The 22,123-nt window shown below is 40.9% G+C and overlaps 1 protein-coding gene across 1 annotated transcript in view; it reads left to right on the forward strand.

Moving 5' to 3' along the window:
* The first annotated feature begins 502 nt into the window (after nt 1-502).
* The window catches only part of cplx2b (complexin 2b), a 42,457-nt gene continuing 20,836 nt past the window's right edge, over nt 503-22,123 (forward strand). Inside the window, exon 1 of the mRNA XM_029441937.1 lies at nt 503-611. The gene's annotated coding sequence lies outside the window, so the exon portion shown is untranslated. The remainder of the gene's footprint in view (nt 612-22,123) is intronic.

Below are 22,123 nucleotides of genomic sequence, written 5' to 3' on the forward strand. Positions count from 1 at the left end.
GAGCACTGGACCTAATTAGTACGATACTACAAGATATGTGGTTTCCTTTGGATGCTGGACTCCCTGCTGATGTTTATCTAATTAAAGGAACAGTTCAAAAGTTGGGGACATACGGTATGCTCATCAGAGAGGAAGACACACTCTGTGTTCAGTAATCTCACTGATTAACTAACTGTATCTTCTGTGTTTAATCTGCACACACAGGAATGTTTTATTCTATTAGGATGAACATTCACCTTTATTTACTTTTAAAGTAGACACGCATCCATGCTTTATTCATCTTCTGTATTTAATAACAAGCGTCAATCATATTTTTGTGTGCAATACATGTAAAAGTCTGTTCTTAATGTTTACTTAAAAGCGTTTTACAGCATCACTGGTTCTGGCAGCTCTCTCTACTGTCTTGGAGGAACAGCGTGGAGGCCGTCAGGTAAAAGTGCGCAGGAGGGGGTGGTGATGTGAGAGAGAGAGAGAGAGAGAGAGAGAGGGGGGGGGGGGGGGGGGGGGGGGGGGAGACAGAGAGAGAGGATATAGTACCGGCATCACACGGAGGTTTGGCTGCAGACTGGTCGGGATCCCTTTCGCCGCCTCAGTCGCTTCAGACGCATCAGGTTAGTACACACACACGCACACACGCACCGTGCGCCAACATCTGACAGAAAGCATGCTGGGAAGGTGCGGCGGGGAAGCTCGGTCATTGCTTTGTGCTTTGTGTTTGTTTCTCTGAGGAGATGTTCTTGAATGTGTGTTGCAGCAGCTCGGAGGATTTTAGCGCTGTGAAGATGGAGATGTGAGTGAGAGGGTGCGCACAGGTTTTAGGCGTGCACTGCTAGTGTGTGTCAGTGTGTGTGTGTGTGTGAGTGTTTGTGCAGATATAAACGCGACAGACGGTCAGCAGGCTGCAGGTATCTGTCAGCCTCACCTGGCTGGATGCTTCCATGCAACATGCGGATCCTGCTGCTGCTCGGTGTTATCTTTTCCTCCAGGTGAAGGCGGATCTTCTAGCCTCTTTCACCGCCATGTCTCGCGTGTAGGTGCGAATAATGAGACAGTGAGGAGGAGGCTGCAGTGGAGGGCTTCTCACTGATGATCATTAATGAGGATGAGGCAGTTCCCGCGCTGCTGCTGAGTGAGGAGGCCGGCTCCGGTCCTCCGCACTGCCGTCTCCAGCACCGAGCAGCACCGAGCAGCAGCACCGAGCAGCACCGAGCAGCAGCACCGAGCAGCACCGAGCAGCAGCAGCTTCTCGGCTGGTTATGGATGGTGGAGAAGCCTGAATTATTTATAGCTGCCAGTGCATTGATTAGCTTGGTGTAATGCACCGGCAGCTGTGAGCGTGCGTTTATGGGGAGAGGGGCTGTCTGTCATAGTGGAGGACGGTGTGTGTGTGTGTGTGTGTGTGTGTGTGAGTGCATGAAGAAAAGAGTGTTTGAAATGAAAGGTGTGTGTCTCTGTGCAGTCAGTGTTTGGGAGGTGGTGTGTGAATGGGTGTGAGATCTTCCTGCAGCCAATCACAGAGAGCCTGAACCATAGTAACCTATAAAACAGCTTTGCTGCACATTTAAAGGAAAACCCCTCTGAAATAAGAAGCTTTGTGTTTTGAGTTTGGTGAACATCTCTTCTGCCTGTAGAGAGATGTGTTCAGCGTCATGTCAGAGGGCAGAGGGGGGGTGTAGTTAAATATGTTACACAAACATTGATCCTTCATATGACTGAGGACATATGGGTCCATGTTTACAAAAGCTTTTTATTCTTAACCTTCCACTTTAGTACGTGGAGCTGGATGGCGTATCCCTGACCTCCCTGGATGGAGACACACATGTTCCTCTCTGAACTCATGGTGCTGTCCTTGGTGCTGAAGCAGCAGACACATTTGTAGAGTCCTGCCCTTCTGTCAGTTCTGATCTTATTCTTGAGAATCTAAAAGAGTTGTTTACGGAGCGTTAGCTGCTCGCAGGCGAACACAACCAACTGGGTTCAAACCCTCTGAATCTGTGGAGTGCTCCTTTAATACACCAGAGAGATTAAAGAGCTCCACACTTCAGAATCAACATGTATGGCATTAAATAAGACTTGAACTGCGAGTGGAAAGCTTGCACTAATATTCTAAAAATCACATTTTAAGTTATTAAAGTTATACGACTCAAGAGCACCGACGGATCCCCCCCGTCTATATTAAGCACATCTGAGTTCTTATCTAACCACATTTACTCCTCATAAGCAAACAATAGTCAGTAATCCAGCCTTCCTATGGGGACAGTAACCAGAGAGAAGTAACCATTACAGTAACTATATCCTGGAGAGCATGAGAGCTTCCATGAAACAGAAAATCAGTCATCTGAAAATGTGCAGCAAACACTAAAGTACATTTAAGAGCTTCCTGTGTCTTTAATGCAGGATGTTGTTTTTACAGTCGTTTCCAAGATATCTGCAAATCAGTTTTTGGTGCAGAAACATTGTTTGTGTGATGCACGTGTGCACGTCCAACCTTAAGGAAATTGAAGAAAGATTCAGCAGCCTTCTCCTTTCCAGAGATGCTCATCTCGCTCACCCTCTGCTCACCACACTCCCATTTTCTATCACAGTGAATGAACGTCAAGATAAGATGAGATAATCCGTTATTAGTCCCACAACAGGGACGTTTGCATCGTCACAGCCGCAAAGGGACAGTGCAACAACAAGAGGAAGTAAAGAACATCCACATATAATAAATACTACAAGTCCATCCATCCTTTGGTCTGTAACATGTCAGCTTCTCTAATGGGATGTTTAAATGTCTTGTGTAGTCAAAGCCCAAAGATATTCACTTTAATATGATAAAACACTGAACTATATATCACTGTATGTCTGTATGTCTCCTGCAGGATTAACTTCCTGAATCATACGCAGTCCTTAGCTGTTGATGACACTTATATATATATATTGATGTCAATATGGGTTTCTTGAAGCATAGCAAAGGTTTGCACTAACGTATGCACGAGCTCTCAGTCAGTGATTGTCTACAGCTGCTGAGATCTATTCACTTTTTGCATTCCCCCCCTCCCTGTAGCTCTGCATGTGTTAACTTTAAACCTTCTGTAAACAAGGATTCCTGTGACTTGTGGCTCAGAAGCAGCTGCTCAGCTGAGAGTAGGAGAGCAGGAGCTACGTTAGCAGTGAAACATTATTGACTGTAAAGCTCACTTCCTGTCCACGTGTCGGTGAAATCTGAAGCCCTTTCGTCGCAGCCTTTTGCTTTTGTATAACTGCAGTTTGTTTGAAGCCCCTATTTGTCATGACAACACAATAAACAGCACATGTGCCTTTATAACTAATCACACTGCAATGTATGAGCAAGCAAAGCAGATGACGAGCATTATCTGCTCCTCTCGCTGCATTGACTTCAGGCTCACTGCGAGCGTGAGGAAAAGAAAGAGTTTCCATTATCGGCACTGCATCGCTTCTCTCTTCTCAATAGAAATTGGGGCAGCGCTCAACAGATGAATAAAGCTCGAGCATCGCTGGATCTCTCTCTTTGTGCTTGTGTGCAGTGAGAGGTTTGAGTGACAGCTGCACAGAAAGATATCCTTGACATGAGAAAAGCTACATTCATTCTTAAGACCCCGACAGTTTCCTTGGAATCAACATCTGACGACCATCAGAGGAACTAAAGTTTATCCCCAGGTAGTAACTTGTGGTGCAAACCAGAAACACATCCCTGATGCTCTGAAGTTGAACATTTGCACGCTGATAATCAAACTGCGTATGTGTGTGTGGGTGAAGAGTTTTTCGTCATGGGTTCACGCTGCAGGAGCCACACCACAGGAGCGACTACACGTCAGAAGGAATTCAGAAACGATTCATTATTTACACCGAATGTGCACTCAAATACCTTTAATTAGGCTGCTTAATTTAGAACTAATCTCACAGTCTCCATGCAGCGAGACCCCTCGCTGCACCCTCAGTCACACATAGACTTACTCAAAGACTCTGGAAACACAAGATATGTCCACGTGTGAGAACAGATTTACTGTTTCATTTATTTATCGGCTTTCAGTCTCGTAGTCTGCGCATGACAATATACAATTTTTAAAATCTCATCCATTATCCAGCAATCATAACATCAGGACAGGTTGAGGGGAGTCACTCAGGAAATGCAAAGCATCATGGGAGAAAGAGTCTTGTGGGAAAATTAGTACATATTTTTAAACTACAACAAAGCTTAAATTCAGTTTACACATGTTATCTTTTATTATACTGTCAGTCAAGAGTTAGAGAGAAAATACAGAATTCTGTTTGAGTTACATGAACAGAACAAATTACATTTTTTACAGCCTTGTGTCATTGCTGACACATGTTGAGTTATGCAATTGTGCACAGCAAAAGTGAACTACCATTTATAACAATTACATTTAAAAAGAAAGAAAGAAAGAAAATAATAATAACAACTGTTGGTATAATATATATATATATATATTATATAATATATATAAATATATATAATATATAATATATATAGTTATATATATTAAATGTATTATTAAATATATATATCATAAAATATATATATATATATATATATATATATATATTCTATAATATATATAAATATATATAATATATATATTATATATATTAAATATATAATATATATATATCAGATACATTAAAAAGTGAAAATGAAGGAACTGTATTCCACTGTTATGCATCACATGAGATGCCAATATCATTTTTTGTCTTGTTTTTAATTACAGTTCGCTTGAGTTCAATAAATTGGACGACAACAATGTGCAGCACAATTACATCATTATGATCATTAAATATAACATTGAATTATTGCTACGTCACATTGCAGCTTAAACATTTTATTATTTGCTTTTTGTTCTACATTTCATGTCAGCATATTAAATCTCTTTGGGTTATTTTCAATGTTGAAGGTATAACTTGTGATTATTCTGTTTTTGTATTTATTTAATGTCTAAAACATTAGCTCCCAAACGTTTTGGTCTGAGGTTCCCCGACAACCGTGTCAGATGAACTCACGTACCCTTCATCCATTCCCAAAGTATGTTCCAAATGTGTAACACTATTAATTATATATAAGTGGATATTCTTATTTTAAACTGTTAATATTTAGGTTGTTTTCGTCAGCAATCGTAGTGAACGCTGAAATCTCCTGAGCCCAACGTGACGTCTCCAGAACCCCAAAGATATTAAATCTACAATAACATATAACAGAGAAAAGCTTCCCCGCTGCACAATTCAGAAGACATTTATATTACTTATCTCATGCCCAGAAAGGTTGGGAACCACTTGTGTAGAACATTGTAAATGCAAGTTCAATGTGAGGATGAAACTAAATGTGTTCATTATCAAAGCACACACACACACACACACACACACACACACACACACACACACACACACACACACACACACACACACACACACACACTAAAGTTCACTGATCAGCTCTGAATTGATGACTCATCATAAAAACCGTCTGAGTCACCGACGCCTCTCCGACTCATTATGTGTCTCGCACCTGGGATAGATTTCACTTTGGTTTCCCATTAGATGGGTCATAATAAAACATTCTGACAGTTATTGCTTTTTAATGACCACTTAGACGTTTAATGGACTTTAGTGAGCGAGAGGTCAGTATCACAGGACTTCACTCTGACCTCTTCACTTCCTGCTGAATGTAAACACAACATTACGCCTCAATCTTCTTCTTTTTTCACAGTTTTTAATACAAATTTGTTTTAAAACGCGGAGCCATAGTGTTTAATTCATACTTTGATTACAGCACTTCTTTGAGAATCTGGCAGAGATTCCAATCCTGTGTTCTAAATGTTTATAAATGGATGAAGAAATACCTAAACACTTCTGTCTCTTTTCCAATTCTTCTTCTATTCCAGAGAGACATGGAAATCTAAAACATGTACGGATGTAAAGCATCAACATGTTGCTTAAAACATCTTTTTAAACTTGATGTTTTTCTCTCCTTGTAGGATTCTGGATCTACTTATTATGTTGTAAACTCTCAATAAGCCAAATATTTACTGTTTTCATCAAATAGGAGTGAAGTAACTTTCTGTCTTGTTGTCTGAAGCATCCCATCATGACCTTACTTATGCTAAAACAAAGTATACGTGTTCTTTTTCTGCAGAATAATAGGTAGTAATGTTTAAAAATACTATATTAAAGTGTTAATATACAACATCTTTGCTTAAACGTATCATTATGAAGTAAAGGTTGATTGCACTTTGTAAAGTCTGTAGAATAATGTCACCCTGTGTTTATGTTGGTACCTTTACACTTCACAATCCTCCCTTTCACAATAAAAGTGCGAGACATATTCACTGCATTGTGTTGGGATGCAAGTCAAGAAAATATCTTACGTTAACTATCTATCCCCAGAGAACAGAGGAGGCAGAGAAGACGAAAAGAATACATGTTTTCTACTAAGATAGATTAGTAAGTAATAAAACCTGCCTTCCATTAATATGGGTATCTTACTCTGACTAAATCATATCTCTGAGATCGGGGTTTCCTTCTCTTAGAGATTCTTAGAGAATACTACTGTAGTAATACCAGAGCAGCAATATTAGTAGTTATACTGCAGTAGTATTAGTAGTTATACTGCAGTAGTATTAGTAGTTATACTGCAGTAGTATTAGTAGTAATACTGCAGTAGTATTAGTAGTAATACTGCAGCAGTATTAGTAGTAATACTGCAGCAGTATTAATAGTACCATAGCAGTAGTATTAGTAGTACCATAGCAGTAGTATTAGTAGTAATACTGCAGCAGTATTAGTAGTACCATAGCAGTAGTATTAGTAGTAATACTGCAGCAGTATTAGTAGTAATACTGCAGCAGTATTAATAGTACCATAGCAGTAGTATTAGTAGTACCATAGCAGTAGTATTAGTAGTAATACTGCAGCAGTATTAGTAGTACCATAGCAGTAGTATTAGTAGTAATACTGCAGCAGTATTAGTAGTAATACTGCGGCAGTAATAATAGTACCATAGCAGTAGTATTAGTAGTACCAAAGCAGTAGTATTAGTAGTAATACTGCGGCAGTATTAATAGTACCATAGCAGTAGTATTAGTAGTACCATAGCAGTAGTATTAGTAGTACCACAGCAGTAGTATTAGTAGTAATACTGCAGCAGTATTAGTAGTACCATAGCAGTAGTATTAGTAGTAATACTGCTGCAGTATTAATAGTACCAGAGCAGCAGTATTAGTAGTTATACTGCAGTAATATTAGTAGTTATACTGCAGTAGTATTAGTACTAATACTGCAGTAGTATTAGTAGTAATATTGCAGCAGTATTAGTAGTACCATAGCAGTAGTATTAGTAGTAATACTACTGCAGTATTAGTAGTACCATATCAGTGGTATTAGTATTAATACTGCAGCAGTAATACCAGAGCAGCAGTATTAGTAGTTATACTGCAGTAGTATTAGTAGTAATACTGCAGTAGTAGTAATAGTAATATTGCAGCAGTATTAGTAGTACCATAGCAGTAGTATTAGTAGTAATACTACTGCAGTATTAGTAGTACCATATCAGTGGTATTAGTAGTAATACTGCAGCAGTATTAGTAGTAATACTGTAGTAGTATTAGTCGTACCATAGCAGTAGTATTAGTAGTTATACTGCAGTAGTATTAGTAGTACCATAGCAGTAGTATTAGTAGTAATACTGCAGTAGTATTAGTAGTACCATAGCAGTAGTATTAATAGTAATACTGAAGCAGTATTAGTAGTACCATATCAGTGGTATTAGTATTAATGCTGCAGCAGTAATACCAGAGCAGCAGTATTAGTAGTTATACTGCAGTAGTATTAGTAGTAATACTGCAGTAGTATTAATAGTAATATTGCAGCAGAATTAGTAGTACCATAGCAGTAGTATTAGTAGTAATACTACTGCAGTATTAGTAACACGTACTTTACTTTACGTCCCTCATTGATTATTCAGTGTTTCTTAAACTCAGCTAAACTCCGGCGTATTGTCGGCCTCGTCTTCTCTTTAACACCGTCCTATAGCTGATGCGAAGTGCCACTGTTGCCGAGGTAACGACCCTTTGGCACCTGTTGACGTGGATCACCGCGTTGGCGCTTGCCAATCACTGACGTTCTGGCTGACTTGGGAGGGAAAGCAGCTTGCGCAGCAGCAGGGAGGGAGATGCAGAGGAAGACACAGAGGAGGCTGTTTGTTTCAGTGTTTCACTGCTTTGTGTTGAAGGCTGTGAAGTTCAGCTTGATGTCTTGTTGCTGTGAGGGGAGACAGTGTACAGCAGCTCAGGATTACTCCTTACTGCTGACATTCTCCATGTTTCTCTGCCAACACAAGTATTGTGTGTATCAAGGCCTGATGCATCTTCTTTATCTGTGCCATAGAGCGCCATTGTTCTCCAAAAACTATTGAACAGTCATGAGTGAGCCTCACTGTTGGGTACCATGAACTCCACACACACCGTCCTGCTGCCCCAAATACTGAGAGCGCTGAAAATAGTCCCGAACAAATGCCTCTTGTATTTCCATTTGTTAAAAACTACAGTGACGAGCGGTTGTGTCTTTGTGACATCACCCATTGGTTTGAAGCGTTGAGTTTGTTGTTTTAGTCGTTGCCACAAGTAGTAGTAGTAAGTAGTATGTCTCAGTGGTATGTCTATAGTAGAAGTAAGTAGTAATAGTGACAGAACAATAAACAAGATTAACTTAAAACACACTTTGAAAGGTTTAAAGTTATAAGAAGAAAACACAGACAACACCAAACCGGGCAGCGCCGTGGCAGTGACACCATGTCAACCGCGCCTTAAAGCAGACGCTGCTTTACCGTCTGTTTCACTCTACATGGACCATCGTTTACTAAAGGAACATCATGTGTTGAAGAAGACTTGAAAGTACAGATTGAGAAAATGTTTACTGAGGTAATAAATCAAGAGAGAAGTAGAAACATTTTCTCATAGACTTCTATACACTCTACTCCCTTCTGTCCATTAGAAAGACGGCACGTTTCAGACACCTTCACAACGTTGTCTGTTGGTTTACAAACACTTCAGGCTCATTCACTTCCAGACAGCACAGAAAACAACGGTAGATGTTTATGTGATCAGTAAATGTGTTGGACTCCAGACTGCTGAGGTTCGGCCTCGAAATTTAGAAACCCATTATAACTTTGTGTTTCCAGGTCTCCTCGGTCTCTGCGCTTCGACCTCGGCTTCACTGAGCCCCTCATGTCACCCCTCAGAAAACACAGATTTATTGTTCAATCGGCCATGTAATGAATCCCGCCATTCCGGAATCCCCAGCTAATTAAGTGCACAGCATGTTCCAGCGCTAAGTTAAATAACTTGTGGCTGGTCCACACGGCAGCCACCTTGAAGCAGAGCCAAGTCTCTTAATTCCAACTAAATACCTCCAATATATTCAGAAGGAACCAAAGAGACAGTTCCTGCTGAGTTTTACATTTACACTTTTAATGGTCTGCACTTTGGCGCTGTGGCTTCCTTGTGTGTCGCGCAGGAACATAAATGGCCGTGTATTTGGGGCATTACGCGTGTTTGGCGCGCTGCCACTGTCGCGCGGCCTCTGATGTCCCGTTTAACACCCGGCTGTCACTGCTTTTATCACGGAGCTCCTCACGCTGTCAGTCAGTGACAGGAAATGGGGCAAATGTTGGCCCTGCTTCACTGTTCAGCACAATGTTGGCAGTGTGACAGCAGCGTCTCGTGTCACCGAACGAGGCCTGAAACAGAAACGGGTCAGGAATTAGAATCCGTGTTAGATAGAAGCTATTTATGGACCGGACAATGGAGGAGTTACAGATTCAGAGCAAGTCCCGATTTGAACTGAATACATGTATTGGAGTAACGTTATACTCTTATGCCCATGTGTATATTGGAGCTTTCACTGCCACTGGCATGTACAACGAACTCACTACAGTCTTGATACAAATACAGAAATGTGCAAGAACTGTGCAAACTACAAAAATACTTCAGAATCAGATCTTCCACGTGGTCTCCCTGTCCGTGTGGGGCAGTAAATGACCCACTGTGAGCTCCACAGCGCTGTGGAAGGAAGAGCTATATTGAGTGTAACTTGATTATATACCCTCCTCCACCCCACACCCACAGAAACCCCCTGCCCTCCACCCTGATGCTCAAACACAAATAGTGCACACTTATTATTATTCCAACCCAATGTGGATGTCGAAAGTGATTTACAAGAGAGGACCTGGCGGCAGCTTCCATCAAACAATAAAGGTCAAAGGTCAAAGTGTGTGTTTTTGTAACGTGCTTAAAAGAAGAAATCAGATTTCCCTCCACAAAGCTAAATAATTGCGCTGAAGCAATTATGAAGCAATCGATTGGTTGATTGACTAAACTAAATCAATAACACTTTTGATAATTGCTTAATTAAGTCATTTGTTAAGCTAAAACGCAACAAAGCTAAACACCAAATATGGGCTGTGGACTGTTGGTGGACACAAAAAGTGTTTACAGTGAAGCGGTAATAGCATGCTAACATTAGCGAGAATGCTACCATTAGCTAGCTTGCTAACTAATTATCATTAAACTCAAAGTGCAGTCGAGGCTGATGAGAAAAGCCTTTTGTTCTGTAGGTATTTGGGAAAATGTTGAAATATATGAAAGTGAACATAATCAACTTCATCCTCTTTTGTTTTTCTGCTTTGAGTTTTTCCAGTGTGTTTTCCAGTGCAGCTCTCCATCTCCCAGCAACATTCATCACTGTAGTCGAGCAGTTGGCAGGCGAAGCGAAACCTTCCACCCACACAGCTTCGCCGCCCACCCTCCCAGCATGCTGCTGGCCACTTACCACAGCCCTCTTAACCCTGATGGAGAGAAGGAGAGGCTCAGCGAGCGCTTACTGAAAGAAAGAAAAATAGCCGAAGGAAGAAACAAACAACATTTATAATCACCAATAATCTGTTACATTTACATGAGTGAACGCTACCGCTGTCCGTCTCTGCTTATCTTATTCCTCAACATTGATTGCTGCTTTTCAGCTTTCCTATCTCTTCTGTGCATTTAGGCAAAAACACAAAATGTCACAACCTCTACTTTATGAATTATTATGTGGTTTGGTTCAGACATTTATGGTCTTTGTGGACTTTGGCAGTCTCATATTTTCCCCACACATTTGATCTTCTCTATAACAGTTTTACTTCCTGTCCATGAGCATCACAACTAAACAGAGCTGCTCGTGCTTTTACTGTTAATGCATCAAGTTACTGTATCCCTCCGCAGTGGCGGGATACGTGAGCAGTGTTCAGTTCCTCAAATCTGGACATAAGAATAAGAATGACAGTAGGTACCATTCTGATACCTTTATATAAGTAAACTGTATACATGAAGGAAAGTTGGACAAACATTTTGATCAATATTTGTCCTTTGACATAAATTTCTGAGTCTGACTTGTTTGGATTGAAGGTGTTGCGACCTCACCGCTGCTGCAGAAGCCCAATATGTCTGCCGTGACTCTGTGAAGTCCCTCTGACCCAGATCTGTCCGACACAGAGGAGCAGACGGCCGACTGAAGACAAACCACTCAGCTCTCCATTCATTATGCAGCGTTTGTCTCTCTGAGGACTTGTGTCCTCTACAAACAGAAGAAGAACAAGAAGAAGAAACACTGAGCAGCACAGCTTGTGATTACTTATTCAGGGTATCGTCTTGCTTCTACTCCAGTTGATGGACACGTTTATCCAAAGCGCTTCGTTGTTTTTCCTTTGCATTTTGGCAAAAACAAACTTTGCAAATCTCAACATTCGTTTAAAAATTAAAAAAAACACTTCTCACTGGTTGGAACTGGTTTTCTAAAGGCTCAGTCACAGGTTGTCTGCAACACACCTCTTACCATTTAAACATTGTGTCTTGATTTAACACTGACGAGTGGAGCTGTAAAAACACCACCTTTACCACCTTCACTGGTATTTCAACTATGACACATCCATCACTTTTCCTTTCGCTGAACATTACTAGCTGAACTCCACCATCGTCCAGAAGCAATCTGCGGCTGGCACCGAGCTGTCTGCAAGTCTTGAGGCCTAAGAACAGATGTTTAGCCTTGGGGGGCGGGGGGGGGGGGGGGGGGGGGAGGGGGGTAGAGGAGAGTGGAGGTGCTTTTTGCAGCTGTTAGCAGGGAACTTGTGGCTACAGCTAGATGGCACCTGTGGGGCCATCAAACTGTCAAAATGCCCGCAAGCGAGTCACCAGACCGTAAAGTGAAACAGGAATATAGTCCATCGCCGTCCATCATGTGGTCTGACATCTCTGAGTGAATGTTTCTATATATGTGTGCAGAACGGCAGCGTATTGAACTGCAATCAAATTATTTAATTACATGGATTAATGGACTGTCATTGTTGGTGCTCAAACCATTAATAAGGACTTTTTCAAACTGTGAAATAGAAACAAGTCTTTCCACAAACAAGTCTCCCAGTTCCTCTCCTTCCACTGGAACTATTTCCTACCGAAGATGCCTCCTTAGAGACTTCTATCTGAGACTTCTGTCTCGACGCGTCTGCACATGAAGGTGAAATGAGCTGCATGGCTATTTCCCACCACTAGTAGGACGACGAACTGGTCCTTCAGGCAGATGAATTCATGAACAAAGTAAATACTCAACATTTTCTAGAAACGTTACCTGTGGTTTACCTGCATAAAGAGAAAATGATCAGCGTTCAGTTTTTAGGATTTAGTTTTGTCCGACAGCTGATGGACATGAATCAAAGCAATCAAACGTTATGAAGTATTTCTCCATCGCAACTCTTTTTAGTAGTTTTATTTTAATGATATCATATCTACTGAGAGTTTTATCAGGTTCCGACAAACTCAATTTTGACTGTTTGATTGGATATTTGCTTCAAAAGTGCTCCTTGGTAGTTGTAGTTGACTTTCCTTCTTCAGTTTCTGTGTCCACAGGTGTGCACCTTTGACTTCTCATGAAGGAACCAGAAACTTTCTAACACAGTTGAGACCAAGAGAGTTTAATGTCTTTCAACCGTGGAAATGTTTGACATTTGGAAGTATTGTTCCAGTGTTTAAAGGTGCACCTGCTCATATTTGACTCAAATTGAATTTATATATTTTCAGCCTAAAGCAGATTTTTGCAGATCGTAGCTTTAAGAGAGGCAGCACATGGCTTCTTAGAGTTCTTTAGATGAAGCACATTCTCCTCTCCTTTTATCTCTGTCTCATAATATTCTCCCCCTCTTACTCTCACCTTCCTTTCTCTCTCTTCGTCTCTCTCCACCTTGATTATGTACTTCATGTCCTCCAACTTCAGCCTCTTCAGTCCTGCTCTACATTCTCTGTCACTTCCTCTCCATCTATTGTGTCCTCTCTCTCACGCTGTCATTGTCTGCTTCCATTTCACTCACCTCCCTCTCTTTTCTTTTGCTCCACAATCCTCCCATCTGTCACTCTTTCACCCACAACTTCAGTTTTCCTCTTCCATCTTTCCCCGTTCACTTGTATGTAATGTGTTGCCTTCCTCCACCTTCCCTCTGCTAATTCCTCTTTCTATCTCTTAACATTTACTGCAGCTCTTGTTATCTTTGCCCCTTGTTTTTTTACCAATCATCTTCCTCCTTCCTTCCTACCTTCCCCCCTTTCCGCTCCCTTCCTCTGTCCTCATTTCTCTTCGTTACCCTCCCTCTCTCTTTACACCCCCCCTGCACCCTCTCCCATCCTTTCCCTCTTTTTCTTCCTTCAGCCATCCAACCACAAGACAAATGGACGAATGCCTCGTTGGTGATATATAGCCTTCATCCTCCCCCTCCATCCTACACAGCCTGAGGGGAGGAGTGGGCGAGGTCTGCAGCTTCATATGCAAGCCAAGCAAAGTAGCCAGAGTAAATGGAGTATGTTTGTGTGGCATCATTGGCGCCATTACCATGCATTAGTGTTGATTGTGATTTTCAGTGACAAGATTCTGTTGTTGTTGCAGTTGGATACTTTAGTCTCTGGATTCACTTTATTAGAATCAATCACTCACTTAAACTGATTAATTTGCTTAAACTGCATAAAATAACTTCTTTAGCTTTCTGTTCTTGCATGGCCTGTAGTTTAACTTGATCAAAGTGACTTAGGACTACCTCAACATTCTTATTAGATATTTTATTCTTAGTAAATTGTTTAAACAAGTAAACTATTCATAGTTAAATGATGGGTCTGTGATTTTACAGAGAAGAAAACAAAAATAAACTTCTCGTTCCGACTGTTAGCATGCCGCTAGTCCGTTTAGTCAGTTGTAGCTAGCTAGCTAATCAATGCTGCATTTGATTTGTTTTAAAATAAGAACCATGGAAATTGCATAAATATGTAATGTATGGCCACAAACACAAGTAAAGGACTGAGGGTGAAGCATGTGTCATGCAACTCTGCATAATAATGTAGTTAGCTAACTGGTTCTTGGAAGTAACTCAAGTTACCACTGTTGGTAGTTAGCTAGTTAGCCAGCTTAAGACAAACACACTGTTGAAGACATTATCTATTTTACAGTGAAAATGACAACGATATTTCTAGTATTTCCCAGTAATGCCTTTAACACTGATAGACTAAAACTAGACATTCATTATATAAAGTTTGCATGAATGGACAGAGAAACTGAATATTGGTTCATAGATGAAGGAAAACTGTTAAACACATCACAGACGCAAACATCTGGTGGATAGATGGAGAGAGGCAGCAATATGAGCCCAAATGACTGAAAAGTAAATGCTGAATTAAAGGGCAAATGAATGGATGCAAGTATACTGTTGGTTGATGGATAGAGGGATTGGTAGGTAAAGGTATATTGGTAGATGATTGATGAAGAAATAGATGGATTGATGGATAACTAAAATGACAGAAAATAAAAAAGGTGAACTCGATGGATAAGCTGGTTAATGGATGGAAAAATGAGCAGAACAATAGATGATAGATGGAGGGATTGGTTGATGACATTGCTGCAAAGATAGATGATGGATTGATGAATGGAAAGAGAACAAAGTGATACATGAATAGATGACAAAATAAGTGATATCTGGATGGATGGAGGTTGAGGTAGATGGATTGATGAAGGTTGAAGAAAGTGGATGGATGAATAACATTTTGGATGAAGAACGTTGACGTACAAATTGACAGATGCATGTGCTGACTGCTGGATGGTACAAAGATTAAACCGGAAAAATAATCAAATGCTATATTAGGATACGATGCCAACAGGTGCAAGACATATACATGGAGGCGGATGGAATGGGGGATAAAAGAAGGGAGTGATGATTGTTGGAGGAATTAGCAGAAGAATGGTTGGATGGGATATGGAAATATGCTGTGGGATTCATGCACTGGTGGAGGAATGGATGGATGATGATTGTTGAAGGACCAATCAGGAGAATGGATGTATAAATACATTTATTGAGTCGTAGACGGATGTGCAGAAAAGGGCAAAAGAATGATTGGTTAGAGAATGGATGAAACCTGCATGGATGAATAGATAGATGGAGAGATGGTGGACGGATGCATGACATTCTGGATCAATGCAAATATTAAAATATCAGCAGATAATTAAATGTCAACAAATGAGCAGCATCTGTCAGAGGTGAACGTGTTGGCAGCGTCGGAGGATCTTTTGTCTCTTTGATTCTTTTGTCTCCAGGCTGAATGAGTTCACTCTGAAAATGTCACCGGTTGTTTGATTCCACTTCATCAGTCGCCTTTTCTCTGTTGCTTTTTGTTCGCTGAACGCCTATTTGTTTATTTGTTTGTCTTTTACATGTTTAATGCAAATCGTTCTACTTTTTCGCTGCTGTAAGGATGTTAATTAATCTTTTCAAAAACACCTCCATTAGTAATTTTCTGATGACGATTTGGTTTTAGTTTTACTTCCACTGAATGTGACTCAGTCAGCAATGTTCTATATTTTCTAGAAAACACGACTTTAAGAAGTTTCTCCCAGCACAATACAAATGCACTTTTATGTTTGTTGTACTCCGGTCTGTATAATTGTTGAACTTCCTTTTTTCGATTTTGAAGCATTGACACCAAAACCTGTCCTTTAGGTTGAAGTTTTGTTTTGTTGAAACATTTATGTCGTCAAACTCAACATTTAAAATGAGGCTGTGTTTGAATAAAGTTCATTACTTTGCTTGTTTGTAGAAATATTTGATTAATATTCCTGCTGAACGCTGCAGAGATCATAGCCTGATTGATGACTGCAGGCGCCGCCTCCACATTACTCTGCAAAAATGTCAACCACATACATCATCTTTGTGTCATGTTGGCTCCGTGGTTGTCAGTGTGGCATGTCTACATACAACAACAACACAGCTCATCTGTCATCTGTCATCTGTATAAATGTAATTATTTAAGGTTAAGTAAAGATCCCCTTCATTCTTACAATAAACCAATGTTGAAGTTTCATGCTGTGTTACCATAAGAGGTTTAGCAATACAGGGGGGGCATTCAGACAGAAAAACATTAAAACAACACAGGGGGGCTGCCTTTGTAGGCAGCCATGTTGCTTCAGTTACAGTTCAACTGAGACATGAAATATCAACCAGGAAGTCCAGTTTTAGTGCCAGATCCAAGAGTTTAAAAGCTTATCAAATACCAAAACACTGCACAACAGTTTGTAATACTCAGAGACAGGATTTTACAACTCTAGAAAGTTAACCAGCCTATTTTATCTTTTGTTGCAACGATAGCGAGGTAAACGGAAACGTGTGGCATTCACTTCACAAAGTAATCTCCTCAGAATTTAGGCTTGCACATACTGTAGGTCAGGGGTGGGGAACCGGCCCTCGAGGTAATTCATAAACACACGCAAAAAAATCCACGAAAGAAAAAAAACCCCAAACAATCTAGACAGCAATAGTATAAAACAGGTTTTTCCTGGCCTAGGTCAGGGTCCTTGAACACAACACGAGCGGAACGTGTCATCACGTGGTCACGTCATGTCAAAAAACTTCAATATTAAACGAAACTCTGACGACAGTGAACGCAGCGTGGCGAGTGTAAAACAGAGAAAGCTGGATGCGGAATGTTCCAGGAGAAATGGGCGAAGGATTATTTCTCTGTGGAAGTTAAAGGCCAGTGAGTCTAGTTTGTGATGAAAAATAATCTCGAGCGTCATTACACCACGAGACATGCCGAACTGCACGAGCTGAGAGGACGAGTGTGTTTGGATAAAGTTAACGCTCTTCGGTGGAGTTTGGCCCAACAAGCAGCTCTCTGCAGAGCGGAACATACAAACATGGACAGATAGAGAGGTAGACCCCCACACCAAGAACACACTGTTCCACCACTGCTGTGCAGTTATCACTGCCATGTGCAATACTCACTTTATTTATATCACTTGGTACTTATATTATGTTTTATTCTATTTAATTATTGTGTACTGCCTTTTTACTTCATATGTTCTTCTGCTGTGACGAGATACATTTCCCCGTTGTGGGACTAATAAAGGACTTCTGATAAAACAGAAGATACAGGATACAAAAGTTGCTTTTTTGCACAGCATGAAAGAAAAGTGAAATGAATGAGCTGTGTCTTAAAAACAATTGCTGAGGTTATGAGTTCAATAATTAGTACAGCCCTCGAAGGATGTTGTAAAAAATAAAATGGCCCTTTATAGGAAAAAGGTCCCCCCCCTCTGATCTAAGTGATCGGTCAATAAATCAATCAATCAATCAATCAATATCACAGATATTTAAAAGATACAAAACTAGGTCTATTAATCAGGTTATGTTTACTTCACCCTCTATAATTACATAATAATATATATATATAATATAATCAATGGTTGAAATGACACCTGCATGTCACTCTAATATGGCTATTATCCAACAATTAGCACAAAGGTAAACACAGTGAATGTGGAGCATGTTGAGGATAAAGAGATCATGAGAAACACCTGATAAACACAGGTAGAGATAATGAAGAAGGCTCAGCTTGTGTAAATGAATCCCTCTGTTGTGTTTCAGGGACTCCTCAGAGTGACTCTGAATGGTTTGTTAAATGGTTGACAGCCTGAGCAGCGGCAGAGTGTCGGGACTCGGCGCCGTATCGATTTCGTTGTTTGTCATCTGAACAGATGGCTGAGTGAACGCTCTGCACTGTAGCAGCTAATTGCTCCATTAATCACATAATATTCAACACGCTGCCTCCAGTGAGTTTCAGCTGCAACCAGAAAACCTGCCTCTGTGCGTCTGCATCACTTTCTCTTTTCCTCTTTACGTGACGATCCCTCCGGTGTCCTCTCTCCAGCCTAGAAATCTCCGTCACATATGACTCATTTACTTTGTTATTGAGTCCTAAAAAGCATTATTTTTTAAAAACAAGTGAAAGAAAACCATAATTTCAACCACACATATCAATTAGTTTCAAGACTTTTATTGAATGAGGTGTAATTTTAAAGTACTTTCATTTTTATTTTTACATTTAATACACCAAAATGAGTTTACCTGTCATGGTTAATATGACTCAACCTGTGTGTTTAAAGTCTTGTTGACCTGGAGCAGCTTCGTAATGTCTGAAGAAATTACCCTGATAATGTCATAGTGATGTCATCGGGGTTGCTAGGCCACTTAAAATTGTTAAATGTCATGTTTGAAAGATGTCGACATTTAGCAGACAGGTTGGGTCTGACAAAAGGCCTCTTAAGTTGCATTATGGGAAGTGTAGTGTCCAGCTTTAATGGTCAGGATTCCTCAGACTTTGCTTCTTCAATACTGACCAATCTGTCGCCCAAAAGTATCATAAAAGTGTTGGAATATCTCTTTAAGAAAATAATTATATGGCTCAATATAGACACAATCATAAAGTTATTCTATAAAAAGGAGATATTTGATGAATTTTAGTCTGTATCAGAGGAATTTCCTATACTGGTAATGCTATCGGAAAAACTCTATTCTCCATATACTTACTATAACATCTTTAATTACTCTTTAATTGTGATATAATAGTTGTATATTACCATCGTACTTAACACTCGGAGGTTACTGCGATAACAAGTTAACTGCAAAATGAGCTTCCATACATGCCTTCACAGAAGCACCTTTAACATCCAGTTTTTCCCTCAAGAATGTAAAGTTTGTGAGCACAACATCCTCCCACCTGTACCCCCGAGAGTCCTCCTACCTCCACACGTCCAGAGCAAGAGCAGACGCATTACCAAACCAACAAAGCGCCAAAAGGCAAAACAAAAAGTGAGAGAAATAACCAAATGACCAATAACAAATAAGCAGGCAAAAAACAGACAGGCATAAAGAATAAACTGAAGAAAAAGGATCTGGGTTTGTCAGATAATCAACTATTTAATTGAGTTTTAAACATCTAGTCTGACCACAACCAAATGTAAAGTCATGACTCAACAGGTCCTGAGCAAATACTGAATCACATATAGAGCCGAAGCAGAAATAGAACGCTGTGAGAGGAAATGGTGTAATATCTAATCTGTCATCATTTCTAACCTGCAGGAAGTCTGAGTTATAATAAAACATATTAAGTATTATTAAAATATGAAATATGCAAGTTAAAATTAGCCTCATCAATGCGACATCATTTCATAGAAGCTCCTTAAACATCGGTCACTTTCACAGAAAGAAAAATTAAATGGACCCATGTAGCCCTCCTCTGCCTTCCAGTCTGTGCTGAGGGAACCATTTATCATCAGGAAGTCACATGAATAAATAATGTCGTCGGGCGGTGAAGTTGCTGCCTGGCAGGTCTGAGAGCGAGGCTCGGCGTTAGCAGCTCATCATTTATTCATTCTCCGACGTCTCCAAAGTTTATTTTCTGTGTTTGGTGACTTTTTGAAACATGAATGTGTTATTTTGTGAGCGGACAGCCGTGTTTTATTCAGGATAAACAACATTAGAAATGTTTGTCCAGCTTGTTTGCTGTGTGTGTGTGTGTGTGTGTGTGTGTGTGTGTGTGTGAGAGAGAGAGAGACTGTATTTATTGACCAGAGTAAAGCAGCTGTGCAGAAACAAGTGTTTTTCAGTCCCAATGCAAGACATCAAACTTCTCCTTGATTTTCTTTTATTAATTTGTTCTACTTCAAAATACTTTTCATAGAGCAATCAGTCTTTGGAGTGATCCCGTTCTGATTGTTTCTGTGGCTTCTGTAGTCTTTAATATTCTTTTAACAAGAAAGTAACGCACTAATAATCACAGCTGGGTTCACACCTGTGAGGAGCACCGCAGCGAAAAGCGATTCTTTCGCACATGAGTTTAATAAAATTGATATTTTGACTTTAGTATGGCAAAGATATCGTACTTTTTGTATTCCTATACATCTCATATGGAACAGTACGCTGACAGATGAAGACAGAGTGTCCTGGTGGACTCATGCTAACCTGCTGGGGAAACAACTCCTGTCAGAGATCTGTCTTGGTTCATTCATCCAGCTCTCTGTATTGATTTACTCATTCAGGTCCAGTCGAGTATCCCAAGGCTCAGCTCATCAAACACAGGGTGAAAGGCTAGCTTGTGTGTGTGTGTGTGTGGCGGGGGGGGGGTCCATATGGAATCAAGACAAACGGAATAGAATTTATGCAAGGCAACATCATTTAGCATGTTAGGAGTCTGTAAATACAGGTATCTAAGTTTGTTCCCGACACAGATTTTAAAGTGCAGACTCCAAGAGAAACAAAAGACTTAAATCCAGCAAATCACAAAGCTGGAAGACAAGGATTTCAATTCCAGACAGGTTGAACCTCTTACAAAGTTCTACCTCAGTTCCTTGGAAGAGCAATTCAGGTGTTAACTGAAGGACAGCGAGGCGAGGCTCGCCCCCGGTACATCTGAGGGGAGAGTCCACCTTGAAATACACGAGGACTCGCTGGCCAATTTCCTTGATGGGCTCCAAGAACATAAGGAGGACAACAAATGGAGCCCGGAGAGAGAAGTACTGAAAGCCCAGCTGCATGAGGCTACAACTAAACGTGTCAGTAATACCAACTATCTGAAATCCCAGCTGGGGAAGATCTGCCCATGCAGCTCAGAAAGATCTTGAGTGACAGACCTCCTCTAACAAGGACCTGCAAGTCAAACCGGAGCAGATGGAGGGCGAGAAAGAGGCCGTTCAAAATTAGCTCTGCGCTGAAAGGCGTTTGCTTGCAGTGGCGAAAAACAAACGTGGAGTTGGAGAGCTATCTTGAATTCGAGAGGGCTCAAACTCAGGAAGCTAAGAAAACACTGGAAAGATCCCAGGCCTCTCAAAACGCCCAGCTAGAGAACCAGAGAGCAGTCTTGAAAAAGGCAGAAGACCTCTTCGAGACTGAGCGGCTCCGCTTCGAGCAAGAGAGAAATAACCTCCAGGAGGAAATTGATAAAATGCAGTTGCTTGCAATGGCTATAACCAACTTGGAGTTGGAGTTGGAGAGCCATCTAGTAATTGTGAAGGCTCAAACTCAGGATGGAATGGATTGAGCAGGATGGAGGAACCTAAGAAGACACTGGAAAGATTCTTACACAGCCCAGCTAGACAACCAGAGAGCGGAGACCATGAACATCGAAGCAGTCCAGAAAAAGGCAGAAGATCTCCTGGAGACTGAGCGCCTCAACTATCAGCAGGAGAGAACCACCCTCTAGGAGAAACAGATACATCAAGAGCTTCCTGTCTACCTCAACTGAATGAAGAGAAACATAAGAGTAGTCAGCTCATGGCTGCTCTGAAGGAGTCTGAGCACCAGCTGAAGATCGGACATCTCCAGTAGCAGGAGAAGTCTTCCCTCACAGCACAGCTGGCACCCATCTTGTCCAGCTGGAGATGCTCATGGCTGCTCTTCAGATAAAGGTTGAAGATCAGCTGGCAAGTGAGCGTCTCCTCTGGCAGCAGGAGAACACTTCCCTGCTGGAGGAGACCCAGAAAACAAGAGCCTCCTATAACCCTCCTTCAGGCCATAGAAAGTCTCAAGAAGACTCTGGAGGAAGAGGAGCAGGAGTGGCAGGAGGACAAGTCAACTCTCCTTCAAGCCACAGAAAGCTTAAAGCAGAATCTGCAGGAGAAGGAGCAGCAGTGGCAGAAGACCGAGAGCTCCATGAAGTCCCAGCCGGGGACTACACACGAAAAGTGACACTAAAATATCTTCTCTTTTCTGGTGTAA

This window comes from Cottoperca gobio, chromosome 10 (genome assembly GCF_900634415.1).
Source record: "Cottoperca gobio chromosome 10, fCotGob3.1, whole genome shotgun sequence".
Classification (NCBI taxonomy): Eukaryota; Metazoa; Chordata; class Actinopteri; order Perciformes; family Bovichtidae; genus Cottoperca; species Cottoperca gobio.